Source organism: Ailuropoda melanoleuca, chromosome 2, assembly GCF_002007445.2.
Source record: "Ailuropoda melanoleuca isolate Jingjing chromosome 2, ASM200744v2, whole genome shotgun sequence".
Lineage (NCBI taxonomy): Eukaryota > Metazoa > Chordata > Mammalia > Carnivora > Ursidae > Ailuropoda > Ailuropoda melanoleuca.
The window spans coordinates 195,413,895-195,435,562 of record NC_048219.1 but is presented as its reverse complement, the minus strand read 5'-3'; the positions used below and the strand labels follow the sequence as shown (position 1 = coordinate 195,435,562).

Sequence of the window (21,668 nt, the reverse complement as noted above, 5' to 3'; positions counted from 1 at the left end):
CCTGCTGGTCTGCACCCAGCCAGCCCCCATCTCATCTCAACCTGTCCCCAAGCACACGGTGGCGGGGATGCCGAGTCTGGCAGGTCCGTATTTTGTGCACATCAGAGTTTTTTGTGTGCTTGCCTCCCCTGTGAGGGCTCTTGCCCTCAGCAGCCAGTTTCTGGGGGATGATAATGACCTACTGATGTCATCACTGTAAGTTCTGGCCACAGTCATGGCCACAGCCAAGCCTATGGGATGGGAAGGTCAGACTCATGGATGAAGCTCGGGCTCCAGGCACATCGGGTGGGGGTCCTGTCGTGGTCCAGACCCTGGGTGAGGCCATGGTGTGGAACCATGCAAGGTGAGTCTCGGGAGGGACAAGGTGAGAGCCTTGCTCCTAGCCTTACTACCCCTGAGGACATGAGTGGAGCTGGCTCAGAAAAAAACACCTGCTTCCTCGTGCAGCTGAAATTATGCTTGGAACTCCCATTGGTAAAGAAGGAGATGCCAACACACATAGGACATAGGTCCTCTCCTGGGAGTAAGATACAGACTCTTACCTAGCCGATAGTAAAATGCTATACATAAAGATGCCGAGGTGCTGAAAGCGGCCGAGAACGGGAGCTGGTGTTTCCTGAGTGCCTAATGCAAGCTCGTGTCCCTGCTGTTTCATTCCATCATCAGAAGAATCTCTGGTATGAGTGTTGTTACATCCACGACAGATAAAATGGAAATTGCCCTACATTTTTAAGAGTTGGGAACAGAACTCAAACATTCATGCATGCTCGATGCATTCCTTTATTTATTCAACAAATGGCAATCAAGCAAAAATTAGAATCACATGCTAGGCAAGATACAATGCCCTCAAGATGTTCATAGTCTCGTTTGGGAAGATGGGTGGGTAACATTTAAGTGCACTCAAGTCACCTATGTTCTTTTGACTCAAAGTGGAAGGTCCCCTGGGGGAGTGGGGAATTGTGCCAGGACAGGGTGGCTGGGCGTAGGATTGCAATGCTCATCTGGGTGAGGTCAGTTTTGAGAACCAGTCAAAATAGGTTCACATAGCAAGGGCATTAGCAGAACAAAATAAGCAAAGGGGTGGAAGGGTAGGAGGGAGGTTCAGCCCTACGGAAGGAGACCATTTCCAGGAGACGGGTGGGCAGCAGTGCAGTGTGGCCCGGAATCCCAGAGGAAGATGGCGGGCAGTGGGTGGATAGGAGGCAACTCTCAAATCCGTAGGTAAGTAGTTTTATGAAACAGGTCCTTCAGCCTCCTCTGCCCGAGTCTTAGTCATGGAAGTGACATTTTCCTTAATATCCAACTCAGAGGACAGCCAGCCTCAAGTGTTCTTGACAGTTCAGAGCTCAACGAAGACTGAGAAGTGCAACGGGGCACCTGCGCTTACCCTGCGAAACAGAAGAGAGATGCCATGTCCGTGGGTGCCATTTTGAGGACTGCAGAGGTCATCGCTTTGGAAAGTGTCTGCTTGCTCCGTTTTCCTACAGACACACCTGCATCCACGTGGCATAATCACCAGGAGGGAAATGCATTCCAGGGGCAGGTAAGTGAGGGAGAGCCCGAGCGGTCTCCTAAGTAGGTGGGGTGGCCAGGCACGGAAAGAGGTCACGGTCACTTTCAAGGAGCTGACACAGGTTTCAGGCAAGCAAAGAGATTTCGGGGCCTTTAGCTCCTCTCCACTGTGAACTGTTCCAGATGCAATCTGATTTTTATGCTAAAGACTCATGCACAGAAAATGATAGGACTGCAGGCACTCATTAAAAAGTTTATGTTCTTAGTGTTGGGGTGTGTGTGTGTGCGTGCATGCGTGGCTGTGAATACACTTGAGCTGTTGGAAATATAAACATCTTGCATATTTCATTTGCTTTTCTTCCAACTCAAAAAAGGCCTTCCTTTTGGTTTGTAATCTGTAATCCCCTTGGAAACCCAGGATGTAATCTGATAGAGAAAACTAAAACCCAGCAAGGTTTCACAGGATCCTGACTTGGCTTTTCTTGGAAAATGGCTTCTCCCAAGATTGCTTTCATGCGTTTTTACAAGGCCATTTTGGAATACTGACTATGACATTTGATTGGGCCTTCCTTTAGAAAGGTCACGTTTGCTTTAATAATGGTACATGTCATTACTGTGTATAAGAGGAAAATACTGGCCAGTTGACAGACCTGAGGCAGAATGTATTTTTTCAACCATTTGATTAAGACCTTCTAGAAATGGTAACCCAGCAGTGTACATAAATACTGGCATGTGGTAGAAATTAGAATGTGTGAACGGGACAGAAAGGTTAATTCTGCTTCATTTTGACACCTGAAGGCGTCCAGTGAAATGTCAGTTAAAAATGTCCAGATAAAGCCATGCTCCTTTCTGCTTCAAGTAAGAAATACACATCTGATGTTAGCCGAAAGCCAAAAAAATAGATAACTCAAACCGTATTCCATTATCTACCTTCTGAAGACTGATATCCTGAAGAAACGCCATGTGACAATTTGGATTCTTCACAGAGTTCCAAAGAAACAGGACTAGGTTCTTAGAGTAGACCCAGGGAACATCCAGGCCCTTTGCTATTATGCAAGAGAACAGTCTCAGGGGCCGGGCGGTTGTGTGGTTGTGTCCTGGACACTGAGCCACAGGAGCCCGAGTGCCCCTGGCCTTGAAGCACTCGACTGATGCTCTACCTTGGACCACCCGTCAGACTCACTGCCTCAGCCCAGCAGTGGAAGAGCCCCCGAGGAGTGGCCTAGGTCTTTGTGGCTGCACGTCCACTCTGTCCTTGCATGTGCTCTCCCTTCCTCTACACTCTGCACTCCCCTCCGGCTCCCCACGCTCTTCTGTGCCTGGAACTTGGACCCCAAACACCCATGAGTTCCATTCTGGCAACCAGAGGAACTGGAGGCCTGAAAAATGCATGTGGTTCTTAACTCTGTGGCTTTAAAGGATGCCTTTCCCTCGTGACTCCATAAAATTCTATGGGCCGTGGCCTGCTTGCCGGCCAGCGCCTGCCTTAAAACACAGATCATGAGGCCTCAGCAACAAAACCACTCACGGTCCTATCAAGGGCATGAAAGTTTTATACGATGCGCACCCACATCTTTTTCTACCCCTGATCAAATCACACGCTTCGCTCTCACCAGGAGTTAGCCCAGGGAGGGCTGTACGAGGACTGCCCAGATCAATGGCTCCCTCCCCTTGATTTGTCTTCAGAACTCCTGTAGAGCCCCCAAATCCATGCCGGGGCCATCCCAGAGTAGCCAGCTTGCTGTAATGACCCCCTCAGTCCTGTTCTCCGGTGAAGAATGAGTGTCCAGATCATGTATCTGTGGGACCCCGCCCCCCGCCATTATGAGAGAGCGAGAACTAGGCACGACAGGGACCATCCTCAAGCTGTATGGCCAGGCAGCCTGTCCCTAGAGTGGGGGACTTGTTGTCTGATGACCAGCAGAAGTCACAGCCAGACCGTGACACCGTGCAAAACGCAGGGACTTGAAACCCACACATTCCTGAATACAGCTCCCAGTTCTGCTCCTTACCAGTCTTGTGACCTTAGGCAGGGTGCCCACTTTTATGCCACCAAATGGGAAACTCTAGCCCTTAACAGGCTTTCGTGGAAATTAAATGAAAAGTTAAATTCGGTGATGTCCATAGTGATACTCACCAAATGTTCGTCCTCGTCCCCGTAATTCGCACTCCAAAATCAAGTCTTCACTGCAAGGCTCCCTGATCTGCCCAAACTCCGCCCACCGCCAATCCTGTACAAGGAACCCTAGGGAGCATCTCCAAATTTTCCCATGAGGAGCACAGATCCACGTGCTTCCCTCAGTAGGCAGGACACGTTTGTGTGTTTGCTTTGCGTGTCCAGAGCACTCGAGGCCAATCAAAGAGGGCCAATCTCCCACCTCCACCGTCCCAGGCAGGTAGCGGGACGCCTGGTCTCTCGGGCCCTTGGAAAGAGAATTTCACTTGAGTACATAGCCTTCGAATATGCAATTTGCTGTGCAAATATTTGCTTGGAGTCTCCCTAGACTTGCGTGCGAGAGAGGGCGGCTGAGCGGCCCGGGCGTCCTGCTCTGGTTTTCTTTCCTGAGCAAACACTTTGCAGTTGTCTGACACTTTGAATTGTGTAAACCATAAAATTAACAATGGCCCAAAGATCAAAGACCAAATTGGACATTGCAGAGCAAGTAATAATACGCAGGCCTCGTTCCTAGGGTGGCAGATAAATCTCCCTGTCTAGGCACAGAAATGAAGACCTGGTTGAACACATCTCCCCAGACTCCTGAGCAAAAGTTGCTCCCCAAATTTTGAAAGTGGAAGGAATTATTGTAGATACTCACTTTGCAAAAATCGAATTTTCAGGTAGCCTAAAAATAGAAGTGGGTGTATTTTTAAGGACCTGAAAAATCTTTTTTAAATCAAAAATTATACTAATTTTGAATTATAAAATGCCCAAGTGGATAACAAAAGTAATAATAATAAAATTTAATGTAACAATCCATTACTTGACATCCAAAATTCCCAGTTTTGAAGGGATTACATATGGTGTGTTTATCTCTGCCAACTTTCAGTACCATTCTAGGCGATTTTATGATTGCAAATCACAGCATGTAATAAGCAAATACATTATTAAATTAAGCACGGCTCTGGATGCTTGCTCCTAAGGAAAACAACTCAAATAAATAAAGTGAGAAATAATTTCACACTAAATAAAACATTCGACAAACTTTACAAAGCCTTTCCTCTGCCCCCAGAGTGCCCGTTCAGTCCTGTTTCCAGCACCCCGTGCCTGCAGGGCGCACGCCAAGCCTTGCACTTGCACACGGGGTTGGACCTGCTCTGGGGCTGAGCTGTTGCCGGGGTCACGTCATGGCAGGAACTGTGCTCACACACCAGGAGGACCAGATGTGCAGACAGGCGCCAACCTAAGGGGGTCCAGGTCACTTACTCAGTCATGCAGCCTAACTAGATGACTACAACTCCAATGTGTTTGTGTATTTTAAGCCGGGGCCGGGGGGGGTTGGGAAGAAGAGAGGGGATGGCAATGAGACACAGCCCAGAGTTCCTACCCTCAGGGATCTTACCCTCCATCAGGCTGGTAATGCATGTATGAATAAATAAATGAATAAAGTCAAGATAACAGTAAGGAACCGTGAGCATTCATGGAGACTTTCTCTGGGCGCACCCAAGGTTGAGTGTTCTGCAGACAGGAACCCATTTGGGCCCCCTCCTACAAGCCCTGGGAAGTGGGCTCTCCTCTTCAGTCCCCTTTTCAGTCTCCTCGGCTCACTTTAAATGACCTTCCAAGCTTCACCCTCTTCCCATAGCCCTGGATTCCTAACTTCCTTTACTTGGACAGCATGTATTTTGGTAAGCCACCTTAAATCACTTTCTAGAACCTAGTGATACCTTTACAAGAACGTGTTTACTAAATTCAGCGTGTCTGGACTCAAACTCTTTACCATTTTCCCCCAATCTGCTTCTCTTCGGGATTACCCTAATATGGTTAATGGTAGCTCCAGTCCCTGGAACTCAAACCCTGAGGTCACCTCTGCTGAGTCCCTCGCATTCTCCCAGCTCTGCCTGGGTAGGCCTGGTCACTGTCCAGTCCTCCAGCAGCATCCTCCTGGCTCCTTCTCATACACCTTTGCTATCCTGGGTAGTGCCTAGACCGTTAGTAACCTGGGATGAGGATATACTCTTCCAAGCCCTCCTCCCTCTAAACGATTTTGTACATTGTCGCCAAAATTAGTTTCCTGAAGCCGAGTTCTCATGACATCAGCACCCGTATCGAACTTCATGTAGTTGTTGGAGCCTGTCCCATCCATCCATCCATCTATCTACCCTCCCTCCCACCCAGCCACCATCCATCCATCCATCCATCCATCCATCTATCCAGATGGATTAGGAGCCCTTCATCTCTGTCGGCCTAGTGTTGAGTGTTTTACAAACATTAACCCATTCTGTCCCTACGTCCCACCCCTGTGAAGAGGACATTTCGTCTCTCCTGAGGTGACAAGCACTTCACCAGATTAGAGAGATAAAGCACAACAGGCATGAGAGACTCAGCAAAGGCCACTGACCCCAGGGTTTGAGCTCTGTGGATTGGAGCGGCTATTAACTAAAATAGGGTAATCCAGAAGAGAAGCAGATTTGGGGGAAATGATGAAGAGTTTCAGCTTAAACATGTTGAATTTAGTCAATGAATCCTTGTATGTCTAGACTTTGAGAGAAAGCCTGAAGTTTAGATCTGAAAGCAAATGAAAGGGTGAAAAATAATGTTATCATGTTAAAGAGACCACCAAGGGAGAGGATAGAGAAAGAAATGAAAAAAGGCCAGGAAGGCAAATTTGGAGGTATCCCAAAAGTTCTAAGTTTAGAGCAGTGATCAGTACACTTGTTTCTGGAAGGAGTCAAATAGTCGCTATTTTAGGCTTTGAAAGCCATATACCTCCGTCACAACTACTCCACAATGTCACTGTGGCAGGAAAGCAGCATGGACAGTGTATAAGCAAATGTCTGTGTTCCAATAAAACTTTATTAACAAAAACAGGCCATGGTTCGATTTGGCCCATGGGCCACAATAGGAGGACCCCTGGTTTAGGGGATGAGAAGAGGCATACAGCCATGAGGCGCAGGGGAGGGGAGTAAAGAGAGGGTGGCGAGAGCGGGGGCCACCGTGCACTGGGCACCGGGTCCCACCGCGCTCTTCAATATCCATCTGCTGCTTCTTCTCCTGTGTTCCTCACGCTGGCCACGCCTCCGTACAGATGAACAAAACAGAATTAACTGCACGAGACCTCACTGCCACGGCGTGTGGGATCCGGGTTCCTGTCCCGTCTGTGCTCTGCTAAGGGATGGCAGGACGGTGCACAGACTCAAAGAGGAAGGACGCAGAGAGGCGGCAGGAGATGAGACCCCGCTGCTCAGAGCAGACGGAACAAGGCGCGCCTCTCTCTCTGTCCACCGAATCCTGCTTCCCCAGGCTTTTCCTCGGACCCTGCCGTTCGGGTCTTCTGAGCCCCTAGACTCTGAGCACAGTCTGGGACTCCCATGCTGGGGAGCTGCATCTTCTTGGGGTCCTCCCAAAGAAAAACTCTGCCAGGACAATTTTGACTTTTGGACACTTCCCTTCCTCTTTCCTTGCCTCGGCCAAGAATCCCGAGTTTCTCCACCTAAAAACACCTTGCTTGAGGGACCTGGAGCATGGCACTTATGAGCAGGAAAGACCACTCTGGGGCCAATGGAGGGGTGAGCCCTGGCGGCCCTGAGCCACTGGCCTGTCCAGACTGTAGACCATTGGGGTCCGGGGCGTGTGGCCAAGTGCATCAGCGCCTGCCTGCCCACAAGTGAGAGCTAACTAGCCACCCGGGTCACCCTGAGCCACAGGCCCACCGCAGAGCCCCTCTCTGAGCCCCTGTGGGACAGCCCGGTCAATGTGAGGTACCTGCCTTCCTTCTAGCAAGTTCCTCTCCTCAGCCTCCTTCCCCCAGCAGGTACTTTGACACCTGCAAGAGATTCTATGCCCTGCTTCCCCTGCTGCCAGCCTCTCCCCAGCCTGCAGAGTGACAAGCCGCTGTCGTGTTTGCAGCATGCCCAGGGATGTGGTTCTAGATGGGGCCCATCTCCATAGGTGGGTCAGAGGCTCAGTCACAGTGACGGTTCCCACCTTTTCTCTCTGACCAAGTGAGTCACCTCAGCCCCTGGCCTCCTCAGGAAGGTTGCTGTAGACATGTCACACATCGCGTTCTTGTCTGATTAGAGCGGGGGCATCGCCAGAGGCCCAGAAGGGCAGGTTTCAGGGAAGGAGGCACCAATCCACGTCCTCAGAACCCCCCTATGTGCAAATACCATAAAAGAGAGAAGCTCTGTTTTTTGCAAGGCCGGGATGAGAGAAGGGAGAGCGATCCCCTTGGCGGGGAGGCCTCGCCTAGCTGGGACGTGCCTCAGGTGTCCGGGCCGGCTAGGTCCTCTCCCTGCAGAGTACGGATGGGCTGCGGTAGCCCCTGGGCAGGGAGGTTTCCAATCGAGAATCAGGGGGCTTCACTGGAGAGGCTGAGGGAGAGGGGGGCGAATCCGGACCCCAGGTGATGGAGGCAGGAGCACCGTGCTACCGTCAGCCCTGGAGGCCCGGAACGGAGTTGGGAGGTAAAGAGGAAGGAGCGCATCTGCTACGGGCTTGGAGCTAAATGCTTCTTGCAGCGTGGAGGGAAGCCCCCAAGTTCGGCTCCGGCAGGCTGGGGTGGGGGGCTACCGGACAGCCCAGGAGTTAGAGCTGCAGACACCCACGCAGCAAGACAGGGATTTCGACGTCAGCCTGTGCTGTGCCGAGAGCCGGTTCGTCGGAGAACATGACATCCCCCCCAGGAGAGAGGGCGTTGAGCAAGAGAGGAAAATAGATGAAGCTTGAGCTGCAGGAAACTTCATGTGGAGGGTGCCGAAGAGGCCAGTGGTCTGTCCGCGTCTTCGCGGAGAAGAAATGACCCAGCAACGGAGCTCTGCGTGTATTCACATATACACACGAGTGAATGAATGAATACGTGTGCATGGATCGTGCATGCACTCGAGGGACCGCTTTTGAATCCAAGGCCCCAGATAACCACCTTTCAGCTCGGCCAGGTCACTCCCGCTCACCGGTATGTGTGTGTTTGTCTGCGGAACGCAAATAATAATTCCTCCACTTAAGAGAAGGAGGAAGAACTCGACCCAGCCGGTGCCCGTCCCCTCCTCCCTGGGCCACGTTGTCTTATCTGGAAGCCGAGGCTGTCTGGCTAGGAGTGTCTGCGGTCCCTTCCTGCTGACATTCTGGGACCTAACTGCTCACGTGGTCGCAGGCTTGGGGGTATGTGGTCGGAGGGGAGGGCCAGTCCCACAGGAGGCCGTGAGTGGTGGCGGCCGGCACGGCTGGATCCCCGTGTCTTGGCTCAAATCCGAGATAAGAGAAAACATTCTTCCTTTTCAATCACCATCATGACTGGCAGGTTCTGCAGGGTTCCCTCTGCCCGTGCGGAATGCAGAAATGCCGGAGTGAGACATTCCAAAACCCAGCCCGTCAGAGCCGAGCGGTCCTGCCCCTGCTAATTGCGTCTGATCACACAGCCTCGGCCCGGGGCTCCTGCTTCTGGGGGAGACGCTGTACAGAAAGGACTGTACGGGCCGCACACTTGCAGTTGGACCAAGGGACACGAAAATCCTATAGGATGTACCTCACAACAGTTCATAGGCGAGTGGACTCAAAGTTTGAAGGAAAACATAAGGACCACCTATTTCAACCACACAGCCAATGAAGAAGCCAGAACATTCCACCAAAATTTGGAATAAAAAAGAAAAACAAATAGTCCCTTAAGAGCTAGATGATAATATTTACACATACGAGGACACGCCTAAGTGTTGTGCAGAGCTCACTTTTTGTGGGAGAGGGGCCCTGCTCCCTTCCCTGCAAAGCCCACTGTCCTTCCATCAGGACAGAAATCATACAGCAGACGTGGGGTGGTAGCCACAGGACACAGGACAGAGAGCCACCAAGGAAAGCAAGGGTTATGGCCCAGGGAGAGCAGGTCCCTCGCGAGACAGGACAAGTTCCAGGCCCCACCACGGGCATGGATGGTTGGGACCTCCCAACCCAGTGACCTAAATACAGCAGGATTGTCACGGGCAAGGACTTTGGGCTCAGACTGACCCTGTGCTCAACACAGTGTCCCCAGCATTTGTGAGCTCCACAGCCTTGGGCCTGCTACTTTATTAAGTCTCATTTTATGTATATAAATATTATACATACAAACATATATATATGATATTTTTGAACATGGAGCAACCATTCATAAATTTTAGCTTAAAAAAAAAATAAGACTCCCATAATTAACCACTTGGTAACCACCTTCCAAATTATAATTTGGCCTCACCTCCAGGAAAGGAATGTAGGGTCAGGCTCCCTGCAAGCCCCACCACACTTACCGCGGGAACATGTCTTGCGTTAGTTGGAGCCACATTTCAGAAAGGCAGAGGGGGTCTCGCTTCCAGGCATGGCCAGTGCCCCAGCGCAGCAGGGACCTCAGAGGCTGTGGTCACTCTGCCCCTGAAAGCCGCCTCAGAAATGACTTCCTGCAGCCTGACGGTTGAGCCACGGGGGAGCCGTTGCACACGCGAGGGGCAGGACCTGCTCGAGCTTCTCGGGGGCAGAGCGGCATGTGCCCTGAAATGCCCTGATTCCAAGGCCTCCCTAAACCTCCCTTCATCCCCTAGGAATTGCTTAGAGTTCAGGCAATAAAAGTTTACCTTGCAAGTTTGGCCAATGCAGCAGGTGCCCCAGGAAGATCTTAGATTCCGAACCAAGTGCAGCAGAGCGGGGGAGGGGGGGACGTCTGACCCGGCGGGAGCGGGAGGGGCTCCGGAGAGGGGCCTGCAGGTGCCCAGCCAGGGTGGGCGAGCGCTCGGCCAGTTGTACTGGGCCCCGGCAGGTGGGTTATAAAGGGCCACGTGGTTGCTTGCTCACTTTTAAGCAGACTATTCTAAACAGCTCCCCAATTCCCAGGGTTGGAGAAGTGAGCTGGGAAGTGAGAGAAGCGTCTATTGTCTATTGTCCGTCTTCTGCCGGGTGGTCCCAGAGCTACTTGGCTTCCCCTGTGTGTATTTCTATAACCAGAATGCCTGTCATACTTTGGATATGCCTTCATTTGGATTCAAACCAGTTCAACATGCTCGACCCCACGTCAGCATTCCTGGGCCCTCCCGGTTGGGAACAACCGGCTTCCCCCCACAGATCCCCCAGACCCTGCCCGGGAGCCCCCCTAGAGGACAATCCTTAGCACCCCCAGCTCTGCGGGCAGTGCAGGACCCCATCTCCAGGCTGGTGTCCACCCCAGGTCTCCTAGATCCCCTGGAGCCTGGCCATGCAGGGGAGATGGGGGCGGGGAGGGTGCTGTGCTCAAGCCTAGGAGCCTCGGGACAGAGACGCACCTTGTGGCATCAGGAGAAACGCAATGAAAGCCTTTATCAGGTGCAGGCGCTTCCTCCTGATGCGGTCACGGCTGAGGCCGCCTGAGAAACTGGATCACCTCCAGGTCCTCCCTACCACCCCCTTCCCGGCCACATTCACGGCCCCTCCCAGCCCAGACATTGCCCTGGAAACCAGGATGAGTCCCCAAACATCATCCTATTCCCACGGCATTCAGGAACTCTCTGTGGAGCTAGGTGGGGACCTTGTGATTATTTTCACAGATGAAGGAACTGGAAGGCAGAGCGATCTCATTGTCTGCGGAAGTCTCCTTAAGGAGCGGGATTCCAGTGAGGGCTCTCTCAAAAACCCCGAAGAGTGAAAACTCAAATTCTCAGAACAAATTAGAGGCTTATTGATCATTTTGCGGAAGGAACCACCAGCGGCTTCGTCTCCATGGATGGCTTTCCGGGAGCTCGTGCAAAGGCAGAGCACGGCCCTCTGGGGACGGGAACACACCCACGGGCCCTGGACCTCTGTCCTGGAGAGCAGGCTAGATAAGGAGAGGCAGGCGGATGTTCGGGTCAGATACCCGCCCGTGGGCAGGAGCCAGCAGCAGAGGGAGGCCCCAGAGTCGCCGATAAACTCAGGGTTCTGGTGTCAGCATAGCGACGATGAGAAACAAACCCTCCCCACCCCATGGCTTATTTATTCCACACACAACATAAAGCCCCAACGGGAGGGTGTCCTCTTCTGGGACGAGCTCCCAGGTGTTGGGTGACCCAACCAGGAGGTGTCCTGTCACCAGAGTGTCAGCTCCGCGAGCCTCTGGGGGGCTGAGCCCCGGCGCAGGCCGGGACCCCAAGAAAAGTGGCTGCAGATGATGTGATGCCCACACCAGTGACCCCAATGCGCCCCCTGACCCTTGGCACCGTGCCCTCCATTCCAGAGTCTTCCATCTGAGTCCTCTGTGCTCTCTGCCTTCAGCCCCGAGGCTCCACATCTCAAACTGGTTCTCCTCCCTTCCTTCTCCACATGCGCCTGGGTGAGGCCCACCGTGACCCACCACAGTGGGGCCGGCCCGGCTCTGGCCTGGGCTCTGCACCCTTCGCCCTCCACCCTGATTTCCAGCTCCAGCCAGCTGCCCGTGACATCAGGCCCTGGTGAAGGCCCCCCAGCTGCCCGGGCCCCTGTCCAAGCGCTGGCAAAACCCCACACACCCAGAAGGGCCTGTGCGACCCCAGAGACGTCTGCTTCTCCACTTTCTGTCTGGAAAGGACTTCACATCTGTCCCTGGAGGGAGTGAAGGAGATTCCCTAGCAGGTTAAGAAAGGGCCGCTTGGAGCAGGAGCTGCTGTGGACCCAGGGCCGAGGGCCAGGGGAGCTCATCGGACACAGACTCACATCTCAGCCCATGGGCACCACTACCAACCAGGCAGCCTTCCCTACGGCGCCAGCGTTCTGGCCCTGGGGCCTGCTCTGTGGGTCCAGTGCGAGAGGCCCTGGCTTGCCCCAGGTCATTTCAACAGGGACATCGCTCTTGGAGCTAGTGGCAGAGAGTCGTGCACACACACGTGCGCACACACGTGCACACAGGAAGCCAGGCGTGGAAGTGGGTGTGTGGCTTCCACGGCCCGGTATGTTTCAGCCCAAGCTGCGTGAACACTTGGCATGCACTTCTGCATGATTATAAAAGGAGGACTGGGACTGAGAGAGGTTCCAGGTGAGGCATGGGGCAAGGACCCACCCACACCCACCTGCTGAGAGGCCCCAGGGGACCCTCGCGGTGCTGAGTAGGGAGGGTCTGCCCCTCCTCAGAGGCCGTGACCAAATCTGTTACTTGCTGTGTACAGAGACGAGAGTCACCTGGTAGAACACTGAAGAGGCAGGGAAACCCAGTTGATAGTTCGATCGGCCACAGCTGAGGGGTGACACTGAAGCCGAGAAGTGAGGGATGAGAAGGAGGGAGTCCAGCTCATGGAGTAGGGAGCCGGGAGTCAGGCAGAGTGCCTGCCACATGCGCAAAGGTCCTGGGGCAGGAAAGAGCTTGCCATGAGTAGTGATGAAAAGAAACACAGAAAGTATGGGAAGAAGGACCCACAGGTGTTCAGATGAAGGTGGGGACCAGATGGGGCCAGGATTGGCCATGATGAGGAGCTAGGATTTTATTCTGTTTTATTCTGAAATGCAATGTTGACATTTTACAGGGCTTGAAGGAGAGAGAGGATAGGATGTTTTATAAAAGATTACACTGGCTGTTGTGTGGAGACAGGACATTGTGGGTCAGCGTTGGAGCGGGGAGCCCAGCTTCACACCAGGATACCCGGCACATGGAGAAAAGTGGAAGGGCAGAAGCACGCAAGATGCATTTGGGAGAGGAGGCAGGGTGGGAGGGACGGAGAGGTCCCAGGTTTTGAGACTCTGGCGGGAGCAGCTGAGTGGGCGGGGGGCTGGGGAAGACGGCAGGAAGCCACAGCATGTGTCCCCTGTCCTGGGACTTGCACGGAGCAAGGAGGAGGAAGATGCCAGACTGTCCACATGAAGGGAATTCCAGGCCCAGAGGCTCGGTCTGGGATAAGCTCAGAGCATGAGCAAGGTCAGGAAGAGGTATGCTAACAGGAGGCTCGCTTCTCCTCTACCCTGGACATAGGGGTGGCACTGCAGGTGGAGGCCAGGTCGTCTCACAAGGGGCCCCTGGAGGATGGCCAGGCCGGCCAGGTGCATCCCCAGGGCAGAGACCAAGTGGTGGCAGAACGAAAGGACCTTCTCCTTATGCCTTGAGCATTCCAGGTAGGGCTTATAACGGACTTAGACTCAGAAATCTTCCACACTCAGAAGGTTCTAGAACTAGGTTTCCTATGGCCAGTGCATTCAGGTTTCTGGTTATCTTATAAGAGGCAAGGAGGGGTGGACCGGTGCAGGCTTCTTATCCAGCTGGAATGTGCCAGAACAGCCTACCGTCCAGCCTCTACTACACTGGGGCGATGCCAGGTCAGTGACTGGGCCATACGGCTGTTGCACCAGCAGCACAGAGCTGGCCTTGCTCATGGAGGGATGTCGGGGTCCTTCTGTTCACATGTGGTGGCTAGCACCCACAGGTCATGCACAGAAGGTCTTTTAATCCTGGAAGAGGAGAAAGTTTCAAATGCAAATGTCTGGTTGAGTCAGAAGAATGGCCGAAATACATGAACATTGTTAATCTGGCAGTGTTAGCACTAATCTCTATTAAATATTGCATTCCTTCTCTGTGCCTGGCACATGCCAAAGTCCCACAGAATTTTCTCATTTCATCCTTACAGCACCGTGAGGGGCAGACAGCATGACCTCCCCTCTACAGAGGAGGAGGAAGGGGAGTGAGAGGGTTTAGATACGGTCTCCTGAAGGGGAGATAGTGGGGTTCAAACACTTCCCAGATCCCACACCCTTCACCAGGCAAGCAGGAAGGGTCCACGGCATGAGAAGTGACAGCAGGAGAACCCTAATTCTATTCTCGTGGGAGAAAGGTTGGGGAGGGCAGGCTGCGGGCGCTTGGGTGGGCAGGATTCATAATTAGGGAGAGATTTGGACTCAGAATAAACATACATTGGCTCACTTTTTGCCTCTAATTGTAGGCAAAGAACATTTTTTGGAGACAGACGCTCTGATAGCTGATTCCCAACCTGCCATCCACAGCAAGCATAACGTCAGGCAGGCAGCCTCACCGCTCTGGCCAAGTTTGCTCATCGCAAGACGGAGAGGGTGCTGCTTGTTGCAAGATAACTCCGCCCGCCTCCAGCCTGCACGGAGCAGAAGGTCCTGGTACATTCCACGGCTGGTGGGGAGCAGTTCGGTCCTTCCATGACAGGCCCAGCCCAAGGGCCAGGATTTATGAAGTTGTTTTGTTTTCTTCTTGAAGCAAGGCCAACTTAGTTTTATAGGCACTTGCTTCCCAGAAACTGGCAGATCAAGGTGTCTCTGTATTCACTTTTTTTTTCCTCAAGTCCACGGAGACAAGAATAAAATCCCCTTTTAATTTTTTTTTATTTTTTTTTTTTAAAGATTTTATTTATTTATTCGACAGAGATAGAGACAGCCAGCGAGAGAAGGAACACAAGCAGGGGGAGTGGGAGAGGAAGAAGCAGGCTCATAGTGGAAGAGCCTGACGTGGGGCTCGATCCCATAACGCCGGGATCACGCCCTGAGCCGAAGGCAGACGCTTAACCGNGATCAAGGTGTCTCTGTATTCACTTTTTTTTTCCTCAAGTCCACGGAGACAAGAATAAAATCCCCTTTTAAAAAGGACCTACACCCACTTTCTTCTTGGTCAATTCCAGTAAATCAAAACTGAATAATAATAAGCCCCAAAGTGGCAGCATCTGACTGGCTTGAGAAGTGTAATGGCCTGGAGGTACTCTTTGNAAGTCCACGGAGACAAGAATAAAATCCCCTTTTAAAGAGGACCTACACCCACTTTCTTCTTGGTCAATTCCAGTAAATCAAAACTGAATAATAATAAGCCCCAAAGTGGCAGCACCTGACTGGCTTGAGAAGTGTAATGGCCTGGAGGTACTCTTTGGTTATGTCTCCCACTGATGTTTTCTAGAAGTTTGTTTACAGAATTTCCCTAACGCAGCAATCCCGCCGGGAAGGACAGCAGTCTCGGGATGGAGAGCCACAAGGACCCGCACTCCAGCCTTCTCGCTAACAGCGGCAACCTCGATTAGCCCTTGGCCTGTGTCACCCTCGTCCTCACCCGTGAAATCAGGCAGAGAAGCTGCCAGGGGCTGGTGTGAGGACCAGGTGGGTGGCAGGACCAGGTGTCCCCGGAGTGAGCTCCCTCCTCATAACTGCTCACGGAGGACAGAGACCTGGGAGGGACAGCTCAGAGACCGCTTGCTTCCTAGGCTGCAAACTGCACGGGAAAAACACAACAAAGTTCCCAATTAATTGGTATCCCATGACGAACCAAGTAATTCCAGAACCACTGAGAGTCCCAGAATTTCGGGTAGCTCAGAGGCAGCGTTCCGGCGACAAAGCTGGGGGCCAAGCCTGACTCCCTCTGAGCAACATCACCCGTGGAAGTGACAACGCTCCTTAGCACCAAGCTGCTCTGCCCACAAGGGCTTCTTGGGGATGCTTGAGCCTGTGGCCGACTTGAAAAGGAGGAGAAAGAAGAGCCGGAGCTGCTGCCATGAGGTTCTGCCGCCTTCCCTGTCCGAACCTGTCTTCCGGCCTCGGGAGGTGGCTTTCTGATCCTGGCAGCGCTGCTCAGCGGTGTGTCCCGTGGCACCAGGCGTGTCCCCCAGCCCCAGAGACCTGCCTGGCGTCTCAGTGCCTCCAGCCAGCTCGGACACAGTCACGAAAATAAGGAGCCAAAAGGCTCAATTATATCTTTGCATAAAATAATCCTAGAACCATAACCCCACTATGGTTTCCTAGTGCATAGATGGCGCAGGGGCCAAGTCCCTGCAGGAAAAGAACGTGCTAGCCCTACTCACATCCCTGCAACAGGTCAGGGAGGAGCTGGGTGACTAAGGGGGCAGGTCCCCACTATGTGGGACTAAACACCAACAAAGATGTTGAAAATGGCTTAGATGGTTATATAAACTCAATAAATAACCCTCAGAGGGGTCATACATTTGAGGTTCTTATACACTTGGTTTTGGGATAGGAGAATACTTAGCAAGGTCTCCGCTTGGCTTACTCATCCTTCCAAGATGCTCATACACCCTGCTTCCAAAGGGGATTTAAGGACAATACCATTCAGAAACTGGGGTACAGGTGCTTCCCATTCAACGTACCAGCATCATGTGCAACGCCAAGTCACACTGCGTGAACAGAATTGCAGCTCTCTTGACAGAAAACACATTGCCAAGGACATTGTTTGGGTGGAAAGGGATTACACGAAATAGACTTAACGCAGGTCAAGAATGTCTTAAGTGAGAGCCAAAGGCAATTCCATGAATATTGTTTTTGCAAACCAATTAAGCCATTCCTGCTGGGGGCAAGGGGATTGCCAGATAAAATAGTGGATGCCCAGTTAAATTTAAATTTCAGGTCATTAAATGAATTTTTTTAGCATAACCCATGCAATATTTAGGACACGCTTACACTAAAAAAAAAATTTGAGTCAATGTTTATCTGAAAATCAAATGTCTGCGAGTGTCCTGTATGTTTGTTTGCTAACTGTCATGACCCTAGGTGGGGGCGCTGACAATTGCACCCTGGAGTGATCTCCTTTACCCCTATCCAGCCACTTTATTGCTCCTTTTAGGAGTGGGGGAGCTTTTCTCAGTTTGAACTACTGCCTTGTACATATTATGGGTCCAAACTAGATGCTTTTGTTGCCGACCTTTGTGCTGCATGAGACCACTTGCCCAGAAATGTTTCGCTAACTCTTCCTTATGAGCAGGTCCTGCAAATAATTGTTGAATTGTATAAACCCATGGACGTACCCTAGTATTCTTTCATGGTTTTTGGTTTTTTTGTGGTTTTGCTTTATAGAAATGTGGGATTTTTTTTCCAATTTGTCCATAAGGTTTGCAGGTTGTTATGTTTTCGAGAAGCAAACTTGAACAGGGCTGAAGTGTCACTGACATGTTAAGGCTGTTGCGCTTTGCTTAGTGTTTCTCAACATGAAAACTGAGTTGTTAAATTTCCAGCATGAAATATTTGGCCTGGCTATTAAGTTCTTGGTTGTGTAACAGAATCCCCACCAGCCTAGACGTACGATGGGCGAATCCACAGACATGTCAGCAGCCTTAATCTTAGATACGGTCTAGGGTGATACAAGGATTATTAAAATAAGGTTGGAAGAGGCGGATAACATCCAATTCTATCCGAATCACCTAAGCCATCTGTCAGAATCTCTGGCGGTTAGACTCTGGACCCATGCGTATGGTGGGGTGTCTTGGGTGATCGTACCCTGAAGCCATCTGTCAGAACGTGGCTCAGAGCAACTTGTCTCGTCTACACAGGCCACTGAATTTCTGGAAATAAAGTTATACATTACCAACTGGTTTCAGGATTAGTAAGTAGCTCGCAGTTACCATGAAAATAGTTGAAATCATCAAGCGGGACTCGTTCAGAAGTCCATAAAGTTGCTCGTGAAAATGTGTCTCAACAAGTATGTTCTAAGTATAAATTCTCTGAAGATCTCATACAGGGAACTGTCCCGGACGCACAGGAAGTCCTGGATGTTTCCCTCGGCTGTTATACGTCAAACCCTCCCATTCGTCCCCCCTTGCGTCTATATATGTTTGTCTGTGTTGATACCTAATTAATACACACCCATCAAGACAAAGTGGAAAATAGCCACAAGCAGAAAGAAAAAAGTATGCGTATTATCCTACCGCCCACAGATAAAACATAACCGCAGTTTTAAAAAGTGGGATGATTCTGTAGTCCTGGCTTTCTTACATAAAACATGGGCATCTTTCCATGCCAGTAAAGCTGTTTTCACAGCCACGTGGTGTTTCATGGTTGCGCGAGCCGTGATGCCTTTAACCACCCTCTCCTTGTTAGATATTCCGGATATTCCATTTTTCACTGCTGTAATCGATGCCGTCAAAGGCATTGTTCATCACTGATGCGAAATCTTTGCAAAACTTCAAATATTTTAATAGTTTGTAACTTGGTTTTGATTTTATCTGTGACCCATCAGTCACGTAGGAATGAATGTTTTATTTTGTCTTAATTTTCCAGGGGCTCCAGAGCCCTGTTTCTATCTCCTTTATTTCTCTCCAGTTTTACTGAACTGTGGTCAAAAGAACGTGGACAGTACTATTTCTGCCCTTTGAAATTTATTGAGTTTTTTTTTTTAAATAGTTAAACATCGAGTCAGGTTTTGCAAATGTCCCCTGGGTCAGTTAGAAGGTGCTGGATTCTCCCTTTGGAGGGCACACCCCTTGACTCTTAGCTCTCAATTCAAAGTTATTAATTACAATATTCAAATTCTCACCTTTTTTTCTTAAGTGATCTCTGTTTTTGAAGATTTTATTTATTTATTTATTTATTTATTTATTTATCTGTCAGATCGAGAGAGAGCACAAGCGGGAGAGCAGCAGGCAGAGGGAGAAGCAGGCTCCCCACTGAGCAGGGAGCCCGATGCAGGACTCGATCCCAGGACCCTGGGATCATGACCTGAGCCGAAGGCAGATGCTTCACCGACTGAGCCACCCAGGCGGCCCTTCTTACGTGGTCTCCCACTGCTGTTTATTTCTGGCAAGGTCCAGGGCAGGTGACTTCTGTCATCGGCATGAAGCGCATCCTTCCGAGGGTTACAAATCTTTCCTGAGGAACAGAAGTCATCAGCACACTGAAACACCGCTGGTCTCATCCATAGCGATTATATTTTTTCTAACATTCCTCCGCCGTGTTTTTACCTCGTTCTAAAAATAGATCCTAAAAATGACCTAACTCGGCTTTTGGAATCCTGACTGACTTTTACGTCTTCTAACCCATTTTAAATTCTGTTTTTCTTTTTCTCTAACCACTTCTTGAATCTGCCATTCCCTTATTCATCTCCGCCTGGCCGTGTCCTAATTCCCCCCTGACTGGGCAGAGTACGTAAAAGGGGAAAGACGCTGGTTTCTACATTTCCCTCCTGTTTCCTGTAGTAAATTCTTCTCAATGTGTTTGCTCCCCGTCGGTTGCAACATGAGTTTGCCTCCTTCTGTGACGTGGCCGCCTTCCCACGGGTAAGGACGCAGGGCTGGGCTGTCACAGGATGCTGTCTGACCAGAACGGCATCTCTGGGAGTCACTTTCTGGGCGCCTCCTCCCTCCAGGCACGTCACTCACCCCAGTCTTCAGCTGGTGAACAGGCCCCTACAGATTTACAGGGAAGGTGCTGGGTCTCCGGGGCTGACAGCTGGTGTGGCCTTGCCCGGTCCCTTGGTCTCTGCCTGACATCTTCTCTCACTGATGAAACCCTCACATGGAGACCCAGGTGTCCAGCCAGGCCAGCGCTCCAGCACCCAGGGTGGCTTTGGCTGGCTCCTACCTGCTGAATTAGGGGATCACTACCACCCACCTGCAGTGAGACTTTGGATCACAAACGTGCCCCATGAAATCAGATCTTCCTGGGGTCTGGAGGAGCCACTTGGAGACAAGCTCCACATCAACTGGCTTTCCATTCGGCTTCCCTGAGGGTCACTGCGGGCAGGGCAAGGGGAACACAAGAGGCGACTCCACCTGGGCCCAGTGTCACCTTAAGCCCTGTGTCCCAAGACCCAGGTTGTGGTGAGCTTCCCTGAAAGACCACCTACCAACACCTCCGGCCCTCACTGACTCCTGGGGAAAGGTGAGGTGCCTCCTGGGACCTCTGCAACCTGTCTCATCTACGCCACACCCAGCAGAAAGCCCTCACCATTGGCGGCCACGGAGCCTCCCACCTCTACGACTCCCAACGCTGGTGGCATTTGCCTACCTAGCTGTGTCCTACCGTCAGTCTTGGCCTTCGGTTCCAAGGAGAGAGAGAGAGAAGCTGCAGGGTCGGTCTTCCCCCCACCCCCGACGGGTATAGGAGTAACAACAGCTAGGACACGAATGAGGCACTCCTCGTGTGCCAAGAATGGTCTCGAGTGTCCAGCATATACCAACCCCCCTAACCTTCACAAGGCAGGTGGCACTGTCAGGATTCCCACATAACAGAAGCAGAGTGACTGGTCCCCAGTCATACAGGCCTGAGAGGTGCCAACAATTGAACTCAGTCAAGCTGAGTCTGCCTCTCAGCGCCCCTCCGTACGTCCCCGTCCATCCACGCGTGGAACTGGCCCCAGCTGCTGTCCGCTCCAGCATGTCGCTCCCCAGGTGACAGAGAAGAGAGAACATGAGGACCAGTCGTGCAAGCTTACATTCTGGCCCCTACCAGCAGTCTCAGAGCGGACCCTTGGACCTTACTTCCGCTGTAAGATAAACAGATCACAGGGCCAGGAGCCTCCCTGGAAGAGCTCCCCCAGCTCTGTGCCGGGGCTGCTCGAGCAGACAACACCTCTGTGGTCATCAGGGCAAGTCCATGAATGGCCCTTCCTCACCATGCTTTGGAGAAGCATCTGCAGAAAAGCTGCTGCTTGGCTGCACGTGGAACACGACAAGCTCTTGGCCTATGACGTTCTGTTTCCCTTAACCCTCTTCAACCAGCTCCACGTGGCATGTTCTCCATCTCAGGCACAATGTAAAGTTTAACAGAAGTATAACTTGGCAAATGTAAGAAGTGCAGAGAAAATGCTAGCTAACCATCCCCCAGCCAGTACCCGAGAAAAGCAGATGCCTGGATGGTAATGACATTCGGGTTGATGCCTTCACTGGTTGGTGACGTCACAGCGCTCTCTCTGACTCCATCCACCCGCAGCCCTGGGATCCCCACTACAGATACACATACACACACCCCCAAGGCCAAGTGCAAATTTACCCTGGAAGCCATGGAAAAAATCACCACGGTGTCTTCATCCAAATGGGATGTCTCCCAAACTGTTTATTCTCTAGCTACCAAACTGCTAACTTCATTGCCAGGGAATCCAAGTACTTAAAAGATACTTTGCCAAATGAATGCTATGACATACAGACATAAGTGTTGTGGGGTTTCTACTTTCCTTAATTAAAGATCTCCATGGAGAAATAAACAAATACGTTCTATTCAACAACATTGAGATAAGAGGTTGGGAATGCATCACCATCTGAGGTACAGGATCTTCTAAATGTCAGGAGGTGTGTGATTAATTTGGAGTATTCTGAGGTCTTCCTGGGTGATCTCGAGCAAGTTTCCA

The 21,668-nt window shown here is 51.4% G+C and overlaps 1 long non-coding RNA gene across 3 annotated transcripts; it reads right to left on the bottom strand.

Moving 5' to 3' along the window:
* Positions 1-760: 760 nt before the first annotated feature.
* LOC105234610 lies at positions 761-11,330 on the bottom strand. 3 transcript variants are annotated; one of them, XR_004623689.1, is made up of 4 exons: positions 10,945-11,330; positions 10,264-10,534; positions 9,943-10,156; positions 761-1,388 (listed from the first exon to the last, which is right to left on the bottom strand). It is a non-coding gene; the product is annotated as an uncharacterized LOC105234610 (long non-coding RNA). The 3 variants fall into 3 exon arrangements; XR_853129.3 differs by having other exon boundaries at positions 9,943-10,153; XR_004623690.1 differs by having other exon boundaries at positions 9,943-10,063.
* Between the last annotated feature and the right edge of the window lie 10,338 nt (positions 11,331-21,668).